The 22,001-nt window shown below is 36.8% G+C and overlaps 1 long non-coding RNA gene across 1 annotated transcript in view; it reads right to left on the bottom strand.

Moving 5' to 3' along the window:
- The window catches only part of LOC128314334 (uncharacterized), a 443,125-nt gene extending 421,351 nt beyond the window's left edge, over window positions 1–21,774 (bottom strand). Inside the window, exon 1 of the long non-coding RNA XR_008295856.1 lies at window positions 21,208–21,774. This is a non-coding gene — a long non-coding RNA (uncharacterized LOC128314334). The remainder of the gene's footprint in view (window positions 1–21,207) is intronic.
- Between the last annotated feature and the right edge of the window lie 227 nt (window positions 21,775–22,001).

The following is a 22,001-nucleotide window of genomic DNA, read 5'->3' on the forward strand; positions in this document are numbered from 1 at the left end:
GTTTCTTACATACTCTAAATATGCTCTTACTGATTGACCCAGCAATTATGCTCTTCAGTATTTACTGAAAGGAGTTTGGCACAGTTGGTTAAGTGTCTGGCTCTTGATTTCTTCTCAAGTCATGATCTCACCATTCATAAAATCTAGCCTCCTTGGGCTCTGCACTGACAGCAAGGAGCCTGCTTGGGACTCTCTTTCTCCTCCTTTCTCTCTGTCCCTCCCTGCTCATGCTCTCTCTCTCTCGCTCTCGCTCTCTCTCTCTCTCTCAAAATAAATAAATACATAAACATTAAAAAAGAAAAAAGAAATGAGCTATCAAGCCATGAAAAGACATGGAGAAACTTTTAGGTAACTTTTGCTAACTGAAAGAAGCCAATCTGGCTATATACTATATGATTCCAACCAAATGACATTTTGGAGGAGACAACTATGGAGAAGAGTAAAAAGATCAGTGGTTGCTAGGTGTCGGGGTGGGAGGGATGAATAAATAGAGCACAGAAGATCTTAGGGAAGTGAACACACTCTGCATGATACCATATGTGATGGGCATATGTCACTATACATTTATCCAAACCCATAAAATACTTGACACCAAGAGTGAAGCATAATGTAAACTATGGACTTTGGGTGATTATGATGTGTCAACATGGATTCACCAGTTGTAATAAATGTACCACTCTGGTGGGAGACGTTGATAATAGGGGAGGCTATGCATAAATTGGGTAGGAGGTATGTGGGAAATCTCTTACTTTCCCCTCAATTTTGCTGTGAACCTAAAACTGTTGTAAAAAACAAAATATTAATTTTTTTAAAAAGCTAAAGAATAAAAAATTTAACCCTTATTTATATATATATATCATATACATCAAAAATTATTATATATATCATATATATAGCTGAGAAGAATATATTTTTGAATGCAAGGATTCTGTTGAGTTCCTGATTTTGAGATTCATTCAGGGTAAGTTGATTTCTGGGTCTTAAAGATATTCTTTCCTTTATCTTTCAAATCTCATTTATGCACTGAATTACTTGTCCTCTAAAGTTCATGCCTAGATAATAACAGATGCTTACTGTTAACTCCCACAGTTGTCTTTATTTCACTTAAATATGTAGGTTAGGTTTATTTTTGGTATATTCACTTTAAAATATTTATTATTCCAGTGCTTTATTTTAATTTTAAATGCACTGTGATATAAAGAAAATCTTTGGTAATTTTTTTTGTTAAATAATGCCATTGAAAAGTAAAATAATCCTTTTTAATATAAATTATCTTTTCCAAATAGTCTTTTTTTTTTCTGATTGTCCACTTGTTTTGTTTTCATTTATTGAACTTTTAAGAATTAAAGGAAGTGATGGAACTGAGATTTTCATATCATGCATTTATATTTTCAAGTAACATATGTACCTTAGGTCAAGCTCATTTGTATATGCTAGTACTAAATGAAGAAAAGATTTGCTTTGTCATAGAAATAAACAAAATGTCATACACACTGATTTGATTTGTGTTTACTGCGCTAGTTTCAGTACTGTTTCACTACAAGTATGCATATTACCTACACTTTGTCTGACAACGCTTTGCTCCATGATAAAGCCAAGGGCAAAGCCAAGTACCTGTTTTATGAGGTAAGGAAAGACAGATACAAGTTTGTACCATGGGAGTGTTTACTGATCAGAAGAAAGGAAGTTTTAAGAAAAGTATTCAATGTGTTGAAAAAACGAAATAGTCCACTACTACTTTTCATCTCCTAACTAGTTTAGAAATTACAGATAGGTCTCCATATACTTATGAAATGTGATCTTCTGTTCACTTTAAAACTTACATATGCAGAAAAATGCACCATCATTTGCTAAACATTGATATAAGTATAATATCATTACTTTTGATGATAAAAAAGAGCAAATGATGTAAACATATGCTCTTCCCTTAGGCTTGTACTTCTTGCAATTAATAAAACCTTACTGATGTTTCAAAATGAGTTTTTAGTATTTTCTTTTCCATTACCAATAAGCCCCAAAATGAATTTCAGGTATTTTAAGCCTATTTAAATTAAACATTTTTGTTATGGACTGAATCTTTGTATCCTCCCCATCACCTAGAAATTCACATGTTGAAGCCCTAACCTCCAGTGTGGCAATTTAGAGACGGGGGGGGGGGGGGGGGGGGGCCTCTAAGGAAGTAATTAAGAGTAAATGAAGTCATAAGGGTTGGAGCCTTAACCTGATGGGATTAGTATCTTCACAGAAGAGACAATAGAGAGCTCTCTCTTTCACACATCATCAAATAAAGGCCATGAGAGGACATACCAAGAAGACAACTGTCTGCAAGACAGATAGCTCTCACCAGAAATCAAATTTGCCAGCACTTTGATTCTTGGATTTCCAGTCTCCAAACTGTGAGAAATAAATTTCTGTTGTGTCAGCCATCCTGTATATGGTATTTTGTTATGGCAACCCACGTAGACTAATATAGTTTGAAATCTCTATTTGTTTATTCTCTGTAAATTCATACATAGTTCTTACAGGAAACAAAGTATACACAAATGTACAAAATTGTCTGAGTAATATTTTATTCCTAAAGGATTTGAAAATTTCTATTAGTATAAGATAGTTTGGGGTGGGTAAAATACTTGCAACTTCCCGACGGAAGAGTTCACCCAAGGATAAAAAGGGACCATATATTATTTTTTACCTTCTATTCTATGTAAGTGAATCTTATAAAAGAATAGTGGTCTCTTATGAAAAACATTCAAAATTGAGGAAAACTGAAGGATAAGTATTCAAAGAACTGAGGAGGAACAAAATTAGTAAATCATGAACCTTTAGATTATTCACTGGACATATGGATTAGGGAAGGACAAAAATGAAAAATTCATTAGAGTGAACATTTGTAAAAAAGAGATAGCAGTGTGCCATTTCAGTTTTTCCCTTTGCTTAATGAGACGATGCTACCTTAGGTTAGCATTCTTTTCATTTTCTTTTGTTGTTATTTATTAGATTTTCAATAGCCCTATTGTCAAAAGATCAATAAATCTATCGTTTAAAGTTAAAAACACAGTTCTCATAAAAATATAAATTAGACATGTTTCAAATATCTAACTAAATCATGAGGGAATCAGTAAGATCACTAAGCTAGTTTCAAATGCATTTGGAAAACTTGGTATTTCAGGCATTTAGAAAAAAAATATGTATTAGAATAATATTGGTAGTTTAGTGTGGTTTTTTTTTTTTGGATCTGTTTAATGTCTTACAGAACAATAAACCATAATCTTTGGGGTATTTTTTCTTTTTTTCTTTAATTTCTTTTAATGTTTATTTATTTTTGAGAGACAGAGCACAAGTGGGGGATAGGCAGAGAAAGAGAGACACACAGAATCAGGAGCAGGTTCCAGGCTCTGAGCTGTCAGCACAGAGCCCGATGTAGGGCTTGAACTCAGGGACCTGAGATCATGACCTGAGCCAAAGTTGGACTGATCCACCCAGGCACCCCGGGTTATTTTTCTTACTAGACAGAAATTATTTGCATCTTTATCAGAAACCAAACTATGAATTAACATTAAACTTTGAACCCTTAATAACAAGTAGCAAAGGTAAAAAATGGTATATCCTGCTGGAAAATTAGCATCATGGCATGATACTAATTTTATGGATGCACATATTGGCCAACTGAACTTCAGAAAGGCTGTGTCAATTTATACTTCCGCCAGGAATGAGGGAGATGTTCTCTTAAAAACATTTTTTAATATTATACATTTTTTTCTTTGAAAGCTTTATTTTATCAACCAAGGAAGAGAAAATTCAAAGTTATGAAGCATTCCAAAGCCATATTTCAAAGCCAAGATTATAATTCATTTACTGGTGTTCTATTCCATGACCGGGATGCTAAACAGATTGCTAGCCTTAGGATTCCTTCATTCATGAGTATTCTTCCTACTCCTGCCCTTCCCAAAGTCCAAGAATAATTTGGCTGCTAATTACCCATCTCCACACCTTTCCAAGGTTGGTCCTCTCCTGGTAATATTTTGCTCTTTAATTAAATTTTAACGTAGCTCATAACCCATTAAACTTCAACTCATACTATAGGTATTTTTTAGCTCCTACCTGGTTTAATACATTTGAAGCTTTTAAGTCTATAATCTTAAAGAAAAGGGGAAAGAAAATATCATAATATGTAGGAGATTTTAGAGAGGTAGGAGTGGGTTGGGAGGAGTGTAGGATTGAGGATCAAAAAGCATTCCCCAAATCCTTTAAGTCACATCGTATAAACCAAAATATTATCCTTCTCACATTTGTGTGTACAAGCTGAAACTCTTACTTCCTACTCAAGAAATTCAGGACAATAAGGTACTACAAATATAACTACTCTAATTTATGAATAATATAACTTACAATTTTCGTATTTTATTGTTAGCAGCAAAGTTACTTTCTCACAGCGGTGGATCAAGGCAAATCCTTGTGCTGCTACACTAAATTTGAGATCTGTTGATAAAATTATCAGCTCTTAAACTGGCTTTGCTACTTGTTCCTACACTATCTTTAGAATTTTCACTAATCACCATGTCCCAACTCCATTCCTTAGGTGTATTTTAGGAGAGCATCATTTCAACATCTGTTATACTCCATGTGTGGTGAAAAATACACAGCTGCACTGACCCTAGAGCCTAGCAGCCTACATGTAAAATGAGGGTCATTAGCATTTATAGCCATTTTATCAGCTCATCCTACTCAGCCTGCTTAACCTACTTGCCAGGACTTAAGTCTGTGCAGATTCTTCCCCAAGTGTTTTTTGAAAGTTCCCAATCAAGGAACAAGATGGTTTAAAAAAAAAAAAAATCTGACACAACTGAATACTGAAACTTTTAAAGAGATGATATGACATATTATTTATTGATAACACTCTGTGTTCCATTATACAATAGTTTGAACAGTGTATATGATGTTCCATCATAACATAATGAAGAGTACTTAATATAGAGAAAAAGTGTATATGCCTAATTTTTTATAACTGAACAGAAAATCCTAATGGAGTATTTCCTTTGTATTCAAGGAATACAAAGAACAACTCACAAATCTATGGTCTCTGGGGACTCTCCATCTACTTCCCTGCCTCTTGTGGGCATCCCGCATTTCCCCTGTTGTTGCTTCTTTCCTACCCAGGCTGGAGCCCCCTATAACTTTAAAACTGTAAAACCCTTGTGATACCAAAATGGTCTTAGCTCCCTTACATCTTCCACGTTGGAACCACACGGTTTTGTTTTTTGGTTTTGTTTTGTTTTTAAAGAAATGGGAAGATATATCCCTTCTCCAGGGGTCTTTGATCTATTCCATTTTTTACCTCTCCAAACCTCAAAACATCTACCTGCATCTTAAGAGGAAGGAGGAAAACACTCAGGCAAACACTGTGGGTGAGGGGTAGCACCAACTCATTCATGTCATAAGATATACACAAACAAGTTTGAAACCCTTTAACTCATTACTACGACTCTCTACCTCCATGGCTTTTAATAAATTTGAATCCTAACTCCACTATTCAGTATCTGCAAGTCTTTAACAGAGTTATTTAACTACCCTATGCCCCAGTTTCATTATCTGAAAAATGAGGATGATAATAGTATTTACCTTACAAGGGTTTTAGAATGAGTAAATGAATCAATATTTGTAAAACACTTAGCACGGTACCTAGCGCCCAATAGGGACTCTGTAAGAGTTTGGTAAGTACTCTGTAAAAAATTCATTCCATTAGAAAGTTTTAAATCTTGCTTTTGAGGGAAAAGCTATGGAAAAATAAAATCATATTTTAATCTTCTAGTGAGACCACCCCAATTACCATCATCTTTTTAAAAACTTTTTTAACATTTATTCATTTTTGAGAGACAGATCACGAGCGGGAGAGGGGCAGAGAGAGAGGGAGACACAGAATCTAAAGCAGGCTCCAGGCTCTGAGTGGTCAGCACAGAGCCTGATGTGGGGCTCGAACCCATGACCCATGAGATCATGACCTGAGCTGAAGTCGGACACTCAACCAACTGAGCCACCCAGGCGCCCCTCTTTTTTAAAGTAAAATTAAAAGTGAAAATATTTTATAAATCTTCTACATATATACATTAGTTTTTAAACAGAAAAAAACAATATTTTTGTGTTACTCCAAAGGTAAAATTGGTAGTAAATTAGAAATAAATGCAAAAATTAATAAAGCATATTGCCAGCTGTGGTTTAGGGAAATGGGAGCCTTATGATAAAAAGCTTGGAAATACATGCTGAAATTTAAAATGCATGTAGGCTTTGCTCCATAAGCCTCTGAGGTACTTTTCTCTAAATAAGTGGTTTCTCAAATGTACTCTTCTGTCCAATACAACCTGAAAACTCTTGGGTGGTAATAAAAAAATGTAGACTACTAGGTTTTATCTAGGATTTATTAAATTAAAATATCTAGAGTCATCTGCAACTTACGATAATCTGCAATTTCAATAAATTCCCCACTTGAAAACTTAGTGCACCTTCAAGTTTAGAACTGCTATCCCAAAGACATGATCACACAAGTGTGAAAAGTTGGTCACTGGAGGCATGTATTGTCTATAACAGTGGAAAACTGGTACCTGGCCAACAAAACTACACTGATCTTGACACGACCTAGAAAATAATCTCAAGAAATTGTTTATTGTGAATCTAACCCTCAAGAAACAATTAGAAAATGCAGATTTGGGAATATCCTACAAAGCAGTGAACTGAGAAACTTAACAGAAGACCATGGGGAGGGGAAGGAAAAAAAAAAAGTTTAGAGAGGGAGGGAGCCAAAACATAAGAGACTCTTAAAAACAGAACAAACTGAGGGTTGATGGCAGGTGGCAGGTGGCAGGGGGGGAGGGTGGGTGATGGGTATTGAGGAGGGCACCTGTTGGGATGAGTACTGGGTGTTGTATGGAAACCAATTTGACAATAAATTTCATAATAAATAAATAAATAAATAAATAAATAAATAAATAAATAAATAAAACTGGCAATGTCATAAAAGAATGATAGCAATGCAAATTAATCTTGTCCATAAAAATACAAACTGTGTCTGGTAGAATGCAAATGATTACTACTATATGGATATGATCAATTATTTTTGAGGGGGAGGGGCAAAGGAGGAGAGAGAGCATCCCAAGCAGGCTCCACACTCAGCCCAGAGCACTAGGCAGGACTCCATCCCACAACCCTGGGATCATGACCTGAGCTGAAATCAAGGGTCAGAGGCCCATCCCTCTGAACCACCCAGGTGCCCCAATACTGACCAATCCTAATAGATTTTGCATTTATTTGTAAATCCATTACAACATTCCCTAATTGACATATATATGTAGTTTTTCGAATTCTTTTTAAACTGGTTATATCTTGATTCCTTCATAAACTAAGAGATTTTAAAAAAAGATCTTCACTCACGTTTTTATATTTGTATGAGAGCCACAATTATACCCTCTTAAATTTTATGTTTGAGGGAACCTGGGTGGCTCAGTCAGTTAAGCATCTGACTCTGGCTTTCAGCTAAGGTCGTGATCTCATGGTTTGTGAGACTGAGTCCTTCATTAGGCTCCACACTAAGAGTGAAGAGCCTGCTTGGGATTCTCCCCCACTCCCTCTGCCCCTCCCCTGCTCGTGCACTCTTCCTCTCTCTCTCTCAAATTAAATAAACTTTTAAAATTAATTAATTAATTTTATCTTTGACCCCTAAATGTCTTCTTATGAGCATGACAGGTTTTGTTTTGTTTTTTTTAATTTATATCCAAGTTAGCATATAGCACAACAATGTTTTCAGGAGTAGATTCCTTAATGTCCCTTATCCATTTAGCGCATCCCCCCTCCCACAACCCCTCCAGTAACCCTCTGTTTGTTCCCTACATTTAAGAGTCTCTTATGTTTTGTCCCCCTCCCTGTTTTTGTATTATTTTTGCTTACCTTCCCTTATGTTCATCTGTTTTGCATCTTAAAGTCTTCACATGAGTGAAGTCATATGATGTTTGTCTTTCTCTAATTTCACTTAGCACAATACCCTTCAATTCCACCCTCCTGGCTGCAAATGACAAGATTTCATTTTTTGATTGCCGAGTAATACTCCACTGTATATATATACTACATCTTCTTTATCCATTCATCTGTCAATGGACTTTTGGGATTTTTCCATACTGTGGCAATTGTTGATAGTGCTGCTATAAACATTGGGGTGCATGTGCCCCTTCAAAACAGCATACCTGTATCCCTTGGATAAATACCTAGTAGGGCAATTGCTGGGTCGTAGGGTAGTTCTATTTTTAATTTTTTTGAGGAACCTCCACACTGTTTTCCAGAGTGGCTGCACCAGTTTGTATTCCCACCAGCAATGCAAAAGAGATCTTCTTTCTCTGCATCCTTGCCAACATCTGTTGTTGCCTGAGTTGCTAATGTTAGCCATTCTGACAGGTGTGAGGTGGTATCTCATTATGGTTTTGATTTGTATTTCCCTGATGATGAGTGATGTGGAGCATTTTTTCATGTGTCAGTTGGCTGTCTATTCATGTCTCTTGGAGAAGTGTCTATTCATGTCTCTTGCTGATTTCTTCACTGGACTATGTGTTTATTACGTGTTGAGTTTGAGAAGTTCTTTATAGATTTTGGATACTAACCCTTTATCTTACATGTCGTTTGCAAATATCTTCTCCCATTCTGTCAGTTGCCTTTTAGTTTTGCTGACTGTTTCCTTTGCTGTGCAGAAGCTTTTTATTTTGATGAGGTGCCAATAGTTCATTTTTGCTTTTGTTTCCCTTGCCTCCAGAGACGTGTTGAATAAGAAGTTGCTGTGGCCAAGGGAGCATGACAGTTTTATAAAAATATTAACAGTATTTTAAAAAAGAGAGTATTGTATAAATTTTAAAATATTCAAAATATGCTTATTATTGTTTCTTTTTCTAAAAGTTTGGTCTGGGGCACTTGGGTGGCTCAGCTGGTTGAGCATCCAACTTCAACTCAGGTCATAATCTCCCGGTTTGTGGGTTTGAACCCTGCATTGGGCTCTGTACTGACAGCTCAGAGCCTAGAGACTGCTTCAGATTCTGTGTCTCCCCTTCTTTCTGCCCTCCCCCACTTGCACTCTCTCTGTGTCTGTCTCTCTCAAAAATAAACATTAAAAATTTTTTTCATAAAAAAATAAGCTTGCTCTGTAAAATATGTACATATTTACACACACACATATACTAAGATATAAAATAAGGTCATAAAATAACCTTATATATGGGATATAAAAGATAGAAGTATAAAATAAAATCATACAACCAGGAGCTCTAAATTACCTACCTGGGGCTACTATAACAAAGCCCACAGCCAGAGGCCCTCAAGCAGAAACAAATATTGATGAGCAGATTAAAGAAAAGACCAGACACCACTGAAGGCAAAATTTGCCTTAATAATTGTATAGTCCTTACTGTCTAACACAGTGACAGCCTGTTTCAAGGAGTTTGTTATTTATTTAGTTATTGCTGCGTAATACATTGCATCCAAATAATCATTCATTATCTCATAGTTTCTATGGGACAGGAGTTTAGTCACAACACAGTGGTGGGGGCTTGTCCTAGCTACACAACATCTGGGTCATCAACTGGAAGACTCAAGGCTAGAAAGCTAAAATCACCTGAATGCCTCACTGAGGCTAGAGGCTGTGCTTCTGAGTTGGCTTGTCCCACAAAGCTAGCAAGTTGGTTCCTTGCCACATGAGACCTCCTACAGGGCTGACTGACTGTCCTCATAACAAGGTGGCTGGCTTCTCCCAGACTAACACAAGAGGAAAAAGCCAAGTAGAAGCTCTCCTATACTTGGAAGTCACACAGCATCAATTCCACTATTCTTTGAAACCAGCTGCAAGTTCTTGTAGTAGTTCAAATAGGAGATTTTTAGGTAAAAGTCAATGACTTAGTGATTAATTAAAAATTGAAAAAATTTTTAATTCTCAGTTTTGCTGCTAAGACTGGGCTGGTAGTATAATCATCATTCTTGAGGTCTGCCAAAGAAAAAATTTTAAACTAGTTAAAATTAAACTAGTTTAAAATTCTTCAATACAAATCAATCAGCTTAACTAAGCCAGGTGTAGACTGGTGAGGAAAAACTTGACTTCTTTTGTTTACTGTGGCTAGAAATAAGCAATTATTTTTATTTAGGCAATTAGAAAAAAAAAAAAGAACATTTTAGTACTTAAAAACAAAGCCCAAGTAACAATATTTGAAAAATATCAAATGAGTAATCATCTGGGCAATCAAATTCCAAGGTAAAAACAAAAGAAATTACAAAACCTTCCTGGCAAAAGCCACAGAAAATGTTAAAACAGTCTCAAAAAATGTGCTGTCACAACCCTGCTATTTCTTTGCATGGATTCGGGTGCATGGAAATGGATAGGATATATTTGTAAAGATAAAAAAATGACTCTTTTCTCAAGTGCCTTTGATTTGGAATAGAAGCCAGAAGGACAATCCAAATGAAAGAACAAATCTACCTAGAAAGATGAGACAAAACAACAGAAGATTGTATACATTCAAGCCTCCTGCTTACTCTCCTTAAGAAGGACAAGAGAATTGCTTTGACTTGAAAAATATGCTAAGAGGTGAGCCATTGTGTCATAAGCCTGAAACTTGCTCCCTTTCAAGCCCTGCTGGGTAATAAGCAAATATATGGATGGTAAAAACAGAAACAGTGAGGAGGTTAATAAAGTGCTGGAAATTCATCTGTGATAAAAGATAATGAAAAAACCTATGAGCGGGTAGGTGTGACATTGCTAAAGTAGTAAAAGTGAGTGCTGTAAAAAATAGGCAGTTTTTGAAGTATTCTTTTAAAAAAGGGTTCCTAGGATACTATGAAGTTAGGTTTCTTCATGCCTCCCCTATGTTTCATTCCTGTAAAGGATCAACAATATTCATTTTTTACTTAAAAGATTATCTGTTGATAAAATAAAGTGAAATAAGTAACTTTCTGAAATGAGTCCTATTTTTTAATGCTTCTTCTTATAGATAGGTTTTAGCACAATTTCTTATTTTTGTTTATAAAACTATACAATAATTTATTCATGCAGTGAGAAAAGGAAATTATCTTTCCCATTATTTTTATGCAAATGCAGCACATTATATATTCTCTACTCTACACCTTGCTTTTTGTGGACATATCATAATTTTGCAACAGACCCCTACCCAAATGGACATTTGGGTTTTAGACATTATTTCTTCTAATAACCACAAAATATCTACTTGTGACTTCTTACATTATTTTATTCAGAGATCACAAGGAAAAGAGACTCAAGCACTCAAAATTATTTATTTAAAATACACACTTTTGTTAAGTAAAGCTATCTTTTCAACTTAAAAGTTTATCATCCATTCAAAATAAACTTATCACTTAAATCCAGTGAAGTACAATTAACTTTTTCATACTAAGTTCAAGACAGAATCAAATAAAAATACCTTTCTATATACAGAAATTTAAAAGGGTTTTCAAAATTACTGTTGAAAGTCTATTAGTTAGACTCTAATTGAAATTATGTGTTTTAACTGAATTTCTTTTTTTCTTTTCCTTCTTCTTAAATCCTTATTTTTTATGTGGCTACTCACTGTAGTAAAAACAGGTCAAACATTTATCAGTTACATTTGATTATATACTAAGAATAATTTCTCTAGGTTTCACAAAATTAGTAAGTTTTTACTCAAAAAACCTTGTCTTTCTTCAGAATTTCAAATGAGATCTTCTAAAACAAAAATTATGTGTTACTCAATTCCTAAGCTCAGCTACATGGTTGAAAGATTGACAGTTTGTTATATTCAAAGAAGGTCAAGTTAATACCACCAAAATATTTCCACAAAGAAAAATATTTTATTTTTTTAAGTTTATTTATTTTGAGAGAAAAAGAAACAGCGTGAGTCGGGGAGGGGCAGAGAGAGAGAGGGAGAGAGAATCCCAAGCAGGCTCAGTGCTGCCAGCACGGAGCCCGATGCAGGGCTTGAACTCACAAACCGTGAGATCATGACCTGAGACAAAACCAAGAGTCAGACACTTAACCAACTGAGTCATCCAGGTGCCCTCCACACACACAAAAAAAGTTTTTAATTGCTATATATTAAAATATATTGGCAGCAGGTGTGAAAATGGATGTATAAATATATAACAACATAAATGTGCAACTTATAGACTTTAAATATTAACCTTTAATTTCTTTATATGAGTACTTAAAATGTTACATATATACTTATAAAAATAATTTTAGTTCTCTGTACATTAAAGATTTCAGTGATTTTTTTTCCGTATAAATGTGATTAACATAAAACACTGATATTAAAAAAGAATATTCCCCCTCACTCCCCACTAGCTTAAATAAAATATAAACTTTATTTCTCTTTCCTATTACCTCAGTGTGAGCCCAGACGACTGCAGCAGACTGAGCCCAATGTGACTGCTCTTCCATTCTTTAACGCTGCTATGCCCTCCGTTACCATCTACCTGACTAAGGGTGGGTCGCCACAATGCTTCTGTTGTAGCCAGTGAACAGGAAAAAATGAACTCAAAAATTCAGTCCCACAAGTGACATGAATTAGTCTGCACTCATTCCACTGATAAGCACTTAGTTACAAGGCCATAACAGCAAGATATTGCCCTATCAATGGAAAAAAAAGAAAAAAAGAAAGTGGATTTCAACTAGCAGTCTCCACAGTCCTTCTCATGTTTTCATGTTTTTATATTTTATTTTATTATATATAAATATATCTGTATGCATAGATGATATGTGGAAAAATAGAGAATCAGCGCAGGCCACCTGTTTCCTTCCACATGAAACTCTAGAGATGTCAAAGAAATAAGGACAGAGGACCTTTTTGTTCCTGACTTTAATCTTGCATTTCAGTAAAACATTTGCTCTAGATCATGCTTTTGTTTTTTCCTTTCTTTTTTCTTTCTTTCTTTCCATTCTGTTTTACTGTGCTGAAATTAAAACATACAGAAAAACAGAACAGTCTCCCTGTACCTATTATCTAGTTTCATTAATGATCAACGTTCGGTTCTTTTACTTCACTTATTACACCAAAAACCTTTTTTTGAGTATTTTAAAACAATGGCAGACATGCCATATCATCTGTAAATATTTTAATATGCATCTCTAAAAGATAAGGGAAATTTTTAAAAACAATCATGATACCATCATCACATCCAACAAAATAACACTGATTCGTTCCAGATGCTCTTTCCTATAATTTTATTTACCAGTAAAGTTTTTTTTCTTTGTAGTGTTCTCATATATTCTTTTTATTAGAGACAAATTAGTAATTTTCCTGGAAATATAAACCTTTGAAGTAGGCAAGTGGGGAGAAGGAGCTATGAACACTTCACCAGGAAGCACTCTTTTCTGCTCTAGCCCACAGTGTTTTGAACTATTAGTGTTCCTGGTTTCTGCAATACAATTTAGCTCTTAATTGCCAATTGTCTTTTAATATTTCACATGTGTAGATTTGTTCTCCAACTATTCAGTGAACTCACTAAAGATAAATTCTTATACTGCCTTATTTTACACAATGCTAGACTCAAGATCTCAACCAATGTTACTCTCCTTCCTAAAATTCTTTGAAATCTCTCACCTTCTTTATTCATAATTATGTTTTCAGTAGCATTTCAGCATTTCATAAAATTAAACAATGAAACCAAGTCTCCATTTATAACGGCAAGATTTCTGTTAAGTTTAATGTTTTTCAGTCGGAGTCAAAATTCACGTAACAGCAATATCAAATCCCTACATCAAAATGTCAACTACCGACTGCAAGATACTAGAGTAGAGAATTACTGATTCTTAAATTTGTTTTATTATTATTTTTTTTTTATTTTAAGTAGGCTCCACACCCAACTTGGGGCTTGAACTCACGATCCTGAGATCCAGAGTCACATCTTTTATCAACTGAACCAGCCAGGTACCTTTTATTGATAGATGTTGGTTACATTTCTCACACTCTTGTTCAAGTAAAAAGCAAGGGCAATAAGAAAATGTGGGAAGATCTTGTCCCTTAAAAAAAAACAAAAAAAAAACCTCTCAAATAAATATGATAGAGGTCTCTTGTAAGCATCTTCTATTCAGTAACCACTGTTCATGTATGTATCTAATTAGCATAATTAGTAGAATGCATGCTTTGCATTTTTAAATACAAAGTCCAAGGATAATTCTGCATAATTGACCAAAATAAAGCCACATCATTAAGGATGATTGTGGCAAGACTGAAGTGAAGAGAAGCAGTTTATAAATATTATTAATAATTGCAGATAGTAAAGAATTATTTTAGTTACAGCTAATATATAAAAACACAATTCCAGGTATGCCAGTGCATCACTCAAACTGGGATATGGTGAACACATGTTCTTATACCAGCCTTTTAAGGATTATTAGAATGAACTTTTCTTACTGCCACTACCTCTAGAATGGGCTCTTGATACTCTCAGCTCAGCTTCATGCCCCTTTCCCTGATTTCCACATTTGACATCCCCATCCAGTGGTGCTGTTAAGTGGGAGGCAAAGATAGTATTAACTTGAATCAGGAAATATCTCAAAAATGATAGAGTTTATGCTGAATTTTAGATGGGGATACGTCATTGAAAATGAATACCTACATTTAAAATGTATTAGTTAGAGAACATTAGTCATGGAATAAGGAATATAGGCTTATTTTATGAGATATTAGATAGGCATCTTCTTTCTCCCTTGCTTAATTCCCATTCCTCTCTCGTAGGAATTTCTCCTACGACTTCATTTGTATTGAATTGTTTGCTCCCTGCCTACCTCTTCCCTACTCCAGTATTTTCATGCCATGGTTTATACTGGAAATATCCATGAATGACCTGTGCATTTAGTGATAGGTGTATATACATCCTTTGCAAGAAAATCTGGGAAGAAACAAGAGTTTTAGTTCTCTTCAGTAAGTGTTTAATGGGTGACCATGAACAACTCACCTAATTTCTATGACCCTTAGATTTTTCATCTGTGAAATAAAGGGATTTGACTAAATTGATCCCTAAGATCTATTTCCAGTCTAAAACCCTAGAAGACCTTAGAAGCTCTTAGTTCTTTTGGGGTCACATTTCTACAAGATTCTTTTAATTTGCTCATGGCTCAATAATCATGAGAGAATAGAGTCTTCCTTCTCACAATCATCGTAAGAACTTGATAAACTATGGAGATACAGCACCATGTAGCTAGCAACTGCTCAATAACAGAACTGAAGCTTTATACGTTAGATTTTCTGCAGGGTTTTAAAAACTTTTGTATAAAGATCACATGAACAGTAATTTGGAAAATCTTCTAATTCATAACTTGCCTTATTAACTTAAAAGCTAATGAAAGTTACAAAACCCTGTGATTATAAAATACAGGAAGCCTGGATATACATTAATTAATCTTCTGTTCAAAGACCACCATCATTAGGGTGATATTTTTGGATAGGTTCTGTCTTGCAAATATAAAACTACATTATAAAAGTTTACTTAATTGCTAAAGGACCATGCTAACACCATCAAATTGACTATTCTGCTAATATTTAATTCTCATGGTAGAAAGTTCCCAAACTTTGGAACTTCTTATTTTTTGTTTTTTTAAACCCTGGCTATATTATTTAGCATGAGTCAAATTTTGAGGTAGTGTCAATTTTGAAATTCTGCCAGGCATGAAAAGGATTTCAACTCACTGGCTTAATTTACATGGCCACGAACTTTATAGCTTATCAGGCTCAATCTTGTCATTTTTGGCTGAGAGAGGCAGATTTTCACCTACATACGAGGTTTTAGCTGTAATATTTGTTATTTTCAAACAGAGCCAACTGTTAATTAACTTTTTAAAAGTAGGTAATACATGTGTGCACACGATACAAAATATGAAATACAAAAATGATTTACCAGGGAAAGTCTCCCTCTCATACCAATTTCCCAGCCACCCAGTCTCCTGCCAGCTCACATAGTTTTGGCAGATTGAGAGGAGCTTACAATTCTTTATTATTTTGTCATCTCGTGGAAAAGTCATTATAAACGGAAAATGAGGCAGCATTTTCATCTACGATCTGTTCTCCTTATGTTTCCATGACTCTTACTAATTTAAGATAGTTTATGTATCACTGTATAAGTAAAGCTCTAGGTGCTATACATTCTTTCAATAATCACTTTCTTTCATGTCTTCAGAAAATAAACTGTTTCAGAACTGCAACGTGGATATATTCTTTTTTTGTTAGCTGAGATAGTTTAAACTTCAGTAAACTTTTGTTTTATAATAGTTGTGGATTTACAAAAAAATTTGGAGAGATGGTACAGAGAGGTCTCACATACCCTGCCCTCAATTTCTATTGCTAACATCTTACACTATATGATACATTTCTCATAACGAAACACCAACATCCACACTATTAACTGTATATACTTCATTCTATTTCATTAGTGCTATGAACTGAATTTTGTATCCTCTGTCCCCTACCCAAATTCATATGTGAAAACACAAATCTTTACTTTGATGATATTTGGAAGTAGGGGACTCTGAGAGCTGATCAGGTTGTGAGGGTAGTGCCCTCATAAATGGCACTGGTGCCCTTATAAGAAGAGACACAAGAGAGATGATCTCTCTCTCCATCATGTGAAAACACAGCAAGAAGCTGGCTGTGGGTAAACCCGACAGAGGACTTTCACCAAGAACCAAACCATACTGGCACTCCGATCTCAGATTCCCATCCTCCAGAACGGTGAGAAATAAATGTTGTTTAAGCCACCCAGTCTATGGTGAGTTGTTAAAGTCCGAAATGACTAAGAAAATAGTTTTTCCCTAAGTCCTTTTTCTATTCAGAATCCTATCAGGATCCCACATTACATTTAGTTGTCAAGTCTCAGCCTCCTCTGGTCTGGGACAATTTCCCAGACTTCCCCTGTTTCTGATGACTTTGACAGTTTTGAGGAGTACAGGCCTGGCATTTTACAGACAGTCTCTCAATTCTGGTTTGGTCTTTTTTTCATGATTAGACTGGAGTTACGGGTTTTGAGGAGGAAGATCAAGATGAAGTGCCATTCTGATCATATCAGAATACATGCTATCAACATGACATTGCTGACAATGTCCACCATAAGCTCCTGGCTGAGAAATGTTTGCCAGGTTCCTTCCCTACAAAATTACTCCTTATTTTATTTCTTTTCCATACTCTAGTATTTGAAAAACAAGTCACCAAGCATGGGCCTACTCAAAGGAGAGAGGAGTTAAACCTTGCTCATTGAGGGGGGGGGAGGTATTTATGTAAATTATATGTAATTCCTCTCTATAGGCTATTTGTCTCTTTTCCACTATTAACAGACTTTACTTTATGTGTATTATAGGGTTCTTTGTATTAATGTATGAGAGAATACCAGCTACAACTAACTAAACATTGTTGCCTGAGATATTTCTGTTACACCTTTAAGTGAAGAAAATAAATGCTAACAGTTCAGTTATTCAACCAACATATATCGAACATCTTTAAACAAGCTTCTCTGTTAGGCACCTGATAAATACAACATGGCACAATGAATTCTTGCAATGGAACTTATGGTCTAATAGAAAATTACAATATGGTGTCATTAGTTACTGCTGAATATATGTACATGCAGAAGCCACTAAGGACTTCTATTCAGAAGGAACTCAGGATCATCAAACATCTTAGATGGAAGGGGATTCCAGGTAATTTAAATTATATCTGTGTAGATCTTTACACATTGCAAAATTACCAACTGCTTGTGTGTGTGTGTTTTAAAAATAGCGGTGGATGGATAGAAAATAGGTACCTCCAACTACTATAGCTCTGTGGCTTGGTGGCATGATGTTAAAAAAAAAAAGAAAAAGAACATGGGCTTTGGAAACCAACATACATTTTTTTGACACCAATGTCACCCCCAGGTATTGCTGTCTAATTTTAGATTAATAACTTTAATTCCCTGAGCTTTCTTATTTTCTCAAGGTTATTGTATTCAAGCTAAGTCAGCAAAAATGGCTACATATTTTCCCCATTCTTCATGCATACCTCTTTGCCAATGTGATTTTGCATCTTCTGTTATCAAAAGGTAAAGACCGTTTTTCTACCCTTGAATCTGGACTTGGCTTCTTATAACTTGTCTTTTGCTAATGGGAAATTAGCAAACATAATGCACACACTTTAAAAGAGCTTGTGGGAGTAGGGGTTCACTTCCTTACTGTTGCTGGAGTCTTGCTGGTATGAATTCAGGTATTCCTGCTAAAGGATGAGACCAGTGCAGGAGACCTGAGGTACCCTTACCTATAGACAGCCACTCCCAGAAAACTGAGTGAGGCCACCTGGGTAAACCAGCCCCAAGCTAGTCCACTGACTGACCACAGAATGAGCAACTGACCACAAATGCATGAGTGAGCCCTTCCAAGAGCAAGAAAAAACTTGTCCTTATCAGCAGAGCCCAAAGTGATGATCCAAACTGTTTCCAAATGGTTTATTACACAGCAAGAGATAACTGATAAGGGTCACATATACCACCCGGAATGGTGACAGGAATCTAGTTAAGTATTCCAAGTTTCAGAGATAATGCTATATTTTTGTTTTTCTTTATTAGTGAGGTTAGACTACAGTTTAAAATGAGAACAGTAATCCCAAGCAGTCCCTAACCTGTTCCCAAAAGCCTCTACCCTAGCCATCTAGCTTCCTACAAAATTCTGATGGTGATTTTCTGTCCAGTAATTATCCCATGTTATCTATTTTCCTATTATTGAACAATTGTGTATGTGCATGATCTGGGTAAAGAGTGCCTTCATACTACAAAGCCCCTTTTCAGGAGAAAAACTGATCTGGTTGTTCTTCCCCAGAGATGAGATATGTTTTTGCTGATCCCAATCTAGAAAACAAGTGATTCTGACTTTGAAAGTGTCATATGTGATCACTGTAATTAGAACAAGAAAATGCTGTGTTTTTTCTCTAAACAGTCAAGTTAACGTGTCCTGCAAAGCACAGATCTTTCCAATGAAAGGAAGGAGTGCAAGTTGGTGATTCCTAGCCCTAAGAATAACATGGATCCAGAAGGTAAATATGAGTCAGCATCACTGGGCCCCCACTGGGGATACAGCAATAACAACTACAAGCGGCCCAACACCAACTCCTCTGGAGTTAAACTGAGGGTACAGGGTACTAGTCCCATTGAAAATGGTAGTTGCGGCATGGCATGGCATGATAATAAATCTATGAACAGAATGGATGGGAAACAATACATCAAATGAGAGTTCAAAGGCTCCACAATAAGTGTCTCATGCTTATTCCAGTATGACTGCCATCACTTAAAACGTTGAGCTCTTCATGGGGAATATTATGAGGAAGCTGTCTTACCATGATACAGGCAGGCATCATACTGGGAAGTACACTCGAGATGCAATGAGATGGGGTGCCTGTGGCTCAGTCAGTTAAGCAACCAGCTTCAGCTCAGGTCATGATCTCGAATTTCCCGAGTTTGAGCCCCAGGTCGGACTCTGTGCTGAAATTCAGAGCCTGGAGCCTGCTTCAGATTCTGTCTCCCTCTCTCTCTTTCTCCCTCTCTCCCTCTCTCTCTCTCTCTCTCTCTCTCTCTCTCTCTCTGCCCCTCCCCCACTCATGCTGTCTCTGTCTCTCAAAAATAAATAAACATTAACATTTTTTAAAAAAAAATAAAAGATTCAATGAAAAAGTCATTCTTGCAAAGATCGGTGGCAGAGAAAAGAGGTGAATTTTTTCACTCTCCTCCACCTCCAGGGGGAAAAAAAAGGAAGGAAATAATGATTATCCCATTAATAACTACCATAGATTACAGTCCTCCTGTTGACTACACTATTCATCATTACAGTTATTCAAAGTATGTTCCATATAATGGCAATAGATGCTACTTGAACAAACCCAATTTGTTTGCTTTGAGAGGTTCAACCTCTCAGAATAATTGCTTATGCACCTTCTCCCCCACCTCTTTTCTGCTACAAATACAAAATCACCCAACAACTACTCACAAATAAACATTACTGAGTTATTAGTTCATCAGTAAGATCAAATGGATCAATAGGGTGATAGGATTTAAAACTCCACTTTGATTCAGAAATCCAGTTATTCAATTATTACTATCCCATTGTGTGTCTACCCTTTGGGTGAGTTGTTTAGCTAAAACAGAATTTACTTGAACTAAAAGGAAGAGAGGGTTTTTCCCACCACATCATTTAAAATTGGTTAGAATTCATTATGTATCTCTAGAGATTAGGAAAAGCAATAAATTGGATATATGATCAGCTCTGGAAGCTAATGAGCTAGAGAGTGGGTGGGAATCCAATAGGTATAGATTAAGAATAGTTATGAATGTCAACCCTGTCCTGGGTGGTGACTATATCAATAGATTATATGCTAAAGACTGGTTGTTCTTTTTTCTAAACTTGCCTGACTCTATTTTTCATTAAAATATACAACAAAAACACTTGTTAGAAAGGTATGGTTTTCAAGATGAGCCTAAATTTGAGAAAGAACCCTTAAAAATAATGTTTGAAATATTAGATGTAGAATTTTATACTCACTACACAGGGGAAAAAAAACATTAATTTTTCAAGCACACATGAAGTATTAAAATTTGTGCGTGTAGTTAAGGACACAAGAAAGCCTCAATACATTCTGAAGATCAACATCATATACACTGCATCTGCTGATAAAGCAATCAATTCAAAATCACAAACAGGTAGGTAATTGATTTAAGATATTACCTAGAAAATTAACAACATGCTATTAGAAAGCTCCGGAGGGGTTCCAGTTCAAGATGGCGACACAAAAGGCCACTGAGCCCACATCTTCCCACCAAAACACCTTATCCGTTCTCAGAAAAAAACCCTAGAACTGGTAGACCGACTCCTAAGCCAACAAGAGATACAACAACAACAAGAGAAGGTCCACATCTGAGCAGGTAGGAGAGGCTGGGGCACAATCAAGTCATAAACCCCCCTATCCCCGCCGCGACGACTGGGAGGGAACGTAAACCCTGAGCTTCTCTCTGAGGAGCGAAGGCTTCAAAGACCACGACCATCACCCCAACTTTTAAGACCTGCACCTGCATGCCCGCCCCCCAAAACATCTAGCTTTGAAAAGCAAGCAGACTTTGTCCACGAGAGGAGAGCCAGGAGGCTATAATCTGAGCAAACAGCCCTTAAAGAGCTCGCGCGCTTGGACTCACCGGCCTCAGTGCCCAGCGCGGAAGCGGCTCATTGAGGAGCGAGGGGCGTGCAGGCTCCGTGTGGGAGACGCTCATTTGCTTTTTCCTTGTCTCGGAGCTTCGGCCTGAGCGACAGCCATATGATTTCGCACGCATTTGGAAGTCGCTGGGGCTGTCCCCAGGGAGGGAGGTCCTGGCGGGTCGCCGTCTTCGGCCTCCCGTCCTGGGCTCTGGAGCCAGTATCTCCCGCCGGAGCTCCCTCAAGGGTGTGGTGCGCAGGGCATTGCGGCTGCGCACAGAGCGTGCCCCTTGAGGGCCTGGCTCTGATGGCTGCCGGGTGGGAGCTTACGGTCCTGGGTCCCCGGGGGCTGTACCCATCAGAGAAATCATTCTGGGCAGGCTACCACCCCACCTCCCCACCCCACATTGCACAGACTGACATACCCCAATCTTTCCGTAAAAAAAAGTCCTATTTGCTTGTCCAGGAGCTTATGCCTGAGAGGCGGACTTCAGGTTTGACTCACTGGTAAACACCTGCAAATCTTTGTGCTCTCGTGCTCTCAGGAAACGCTAGGCTGGTGCCCCCCGTCTTTGTCTCTCCTGCCGCCTTGCTACAGCTTACCAGTATGTCCCAGACAGGAGCTTATACACTCATCCGGAGCCCCGAGGTCTGTGACTGTTGCCCAGGGGACAACTCTATTGCCCGGCACTGGTGGTTCGCAGGGTTCCAGTCCCACTGGACTGTCTATATCGGCCTACTGTAAAAGGTGCTGCCTGAGGATCTGGCTCCCAGTCAGCCTGACTCTAGATGCTGA

Source organism: Acinonyx jubatus, chromosome B1, assembly GCF_027475565.1.
Source record: "Acinonyx jubatus isolate Ajub_Pintada_27869175 chromosome B1, VMU_Ajub_asm_v1.0, whole genome shotgun sequence".
Classification (NCBI taxonomy): Eukaryota; Metazoa; Chordata; class Mammalia; order Carnivora; family Felidae; genus Acinonyx; species Acinonyx jubatus.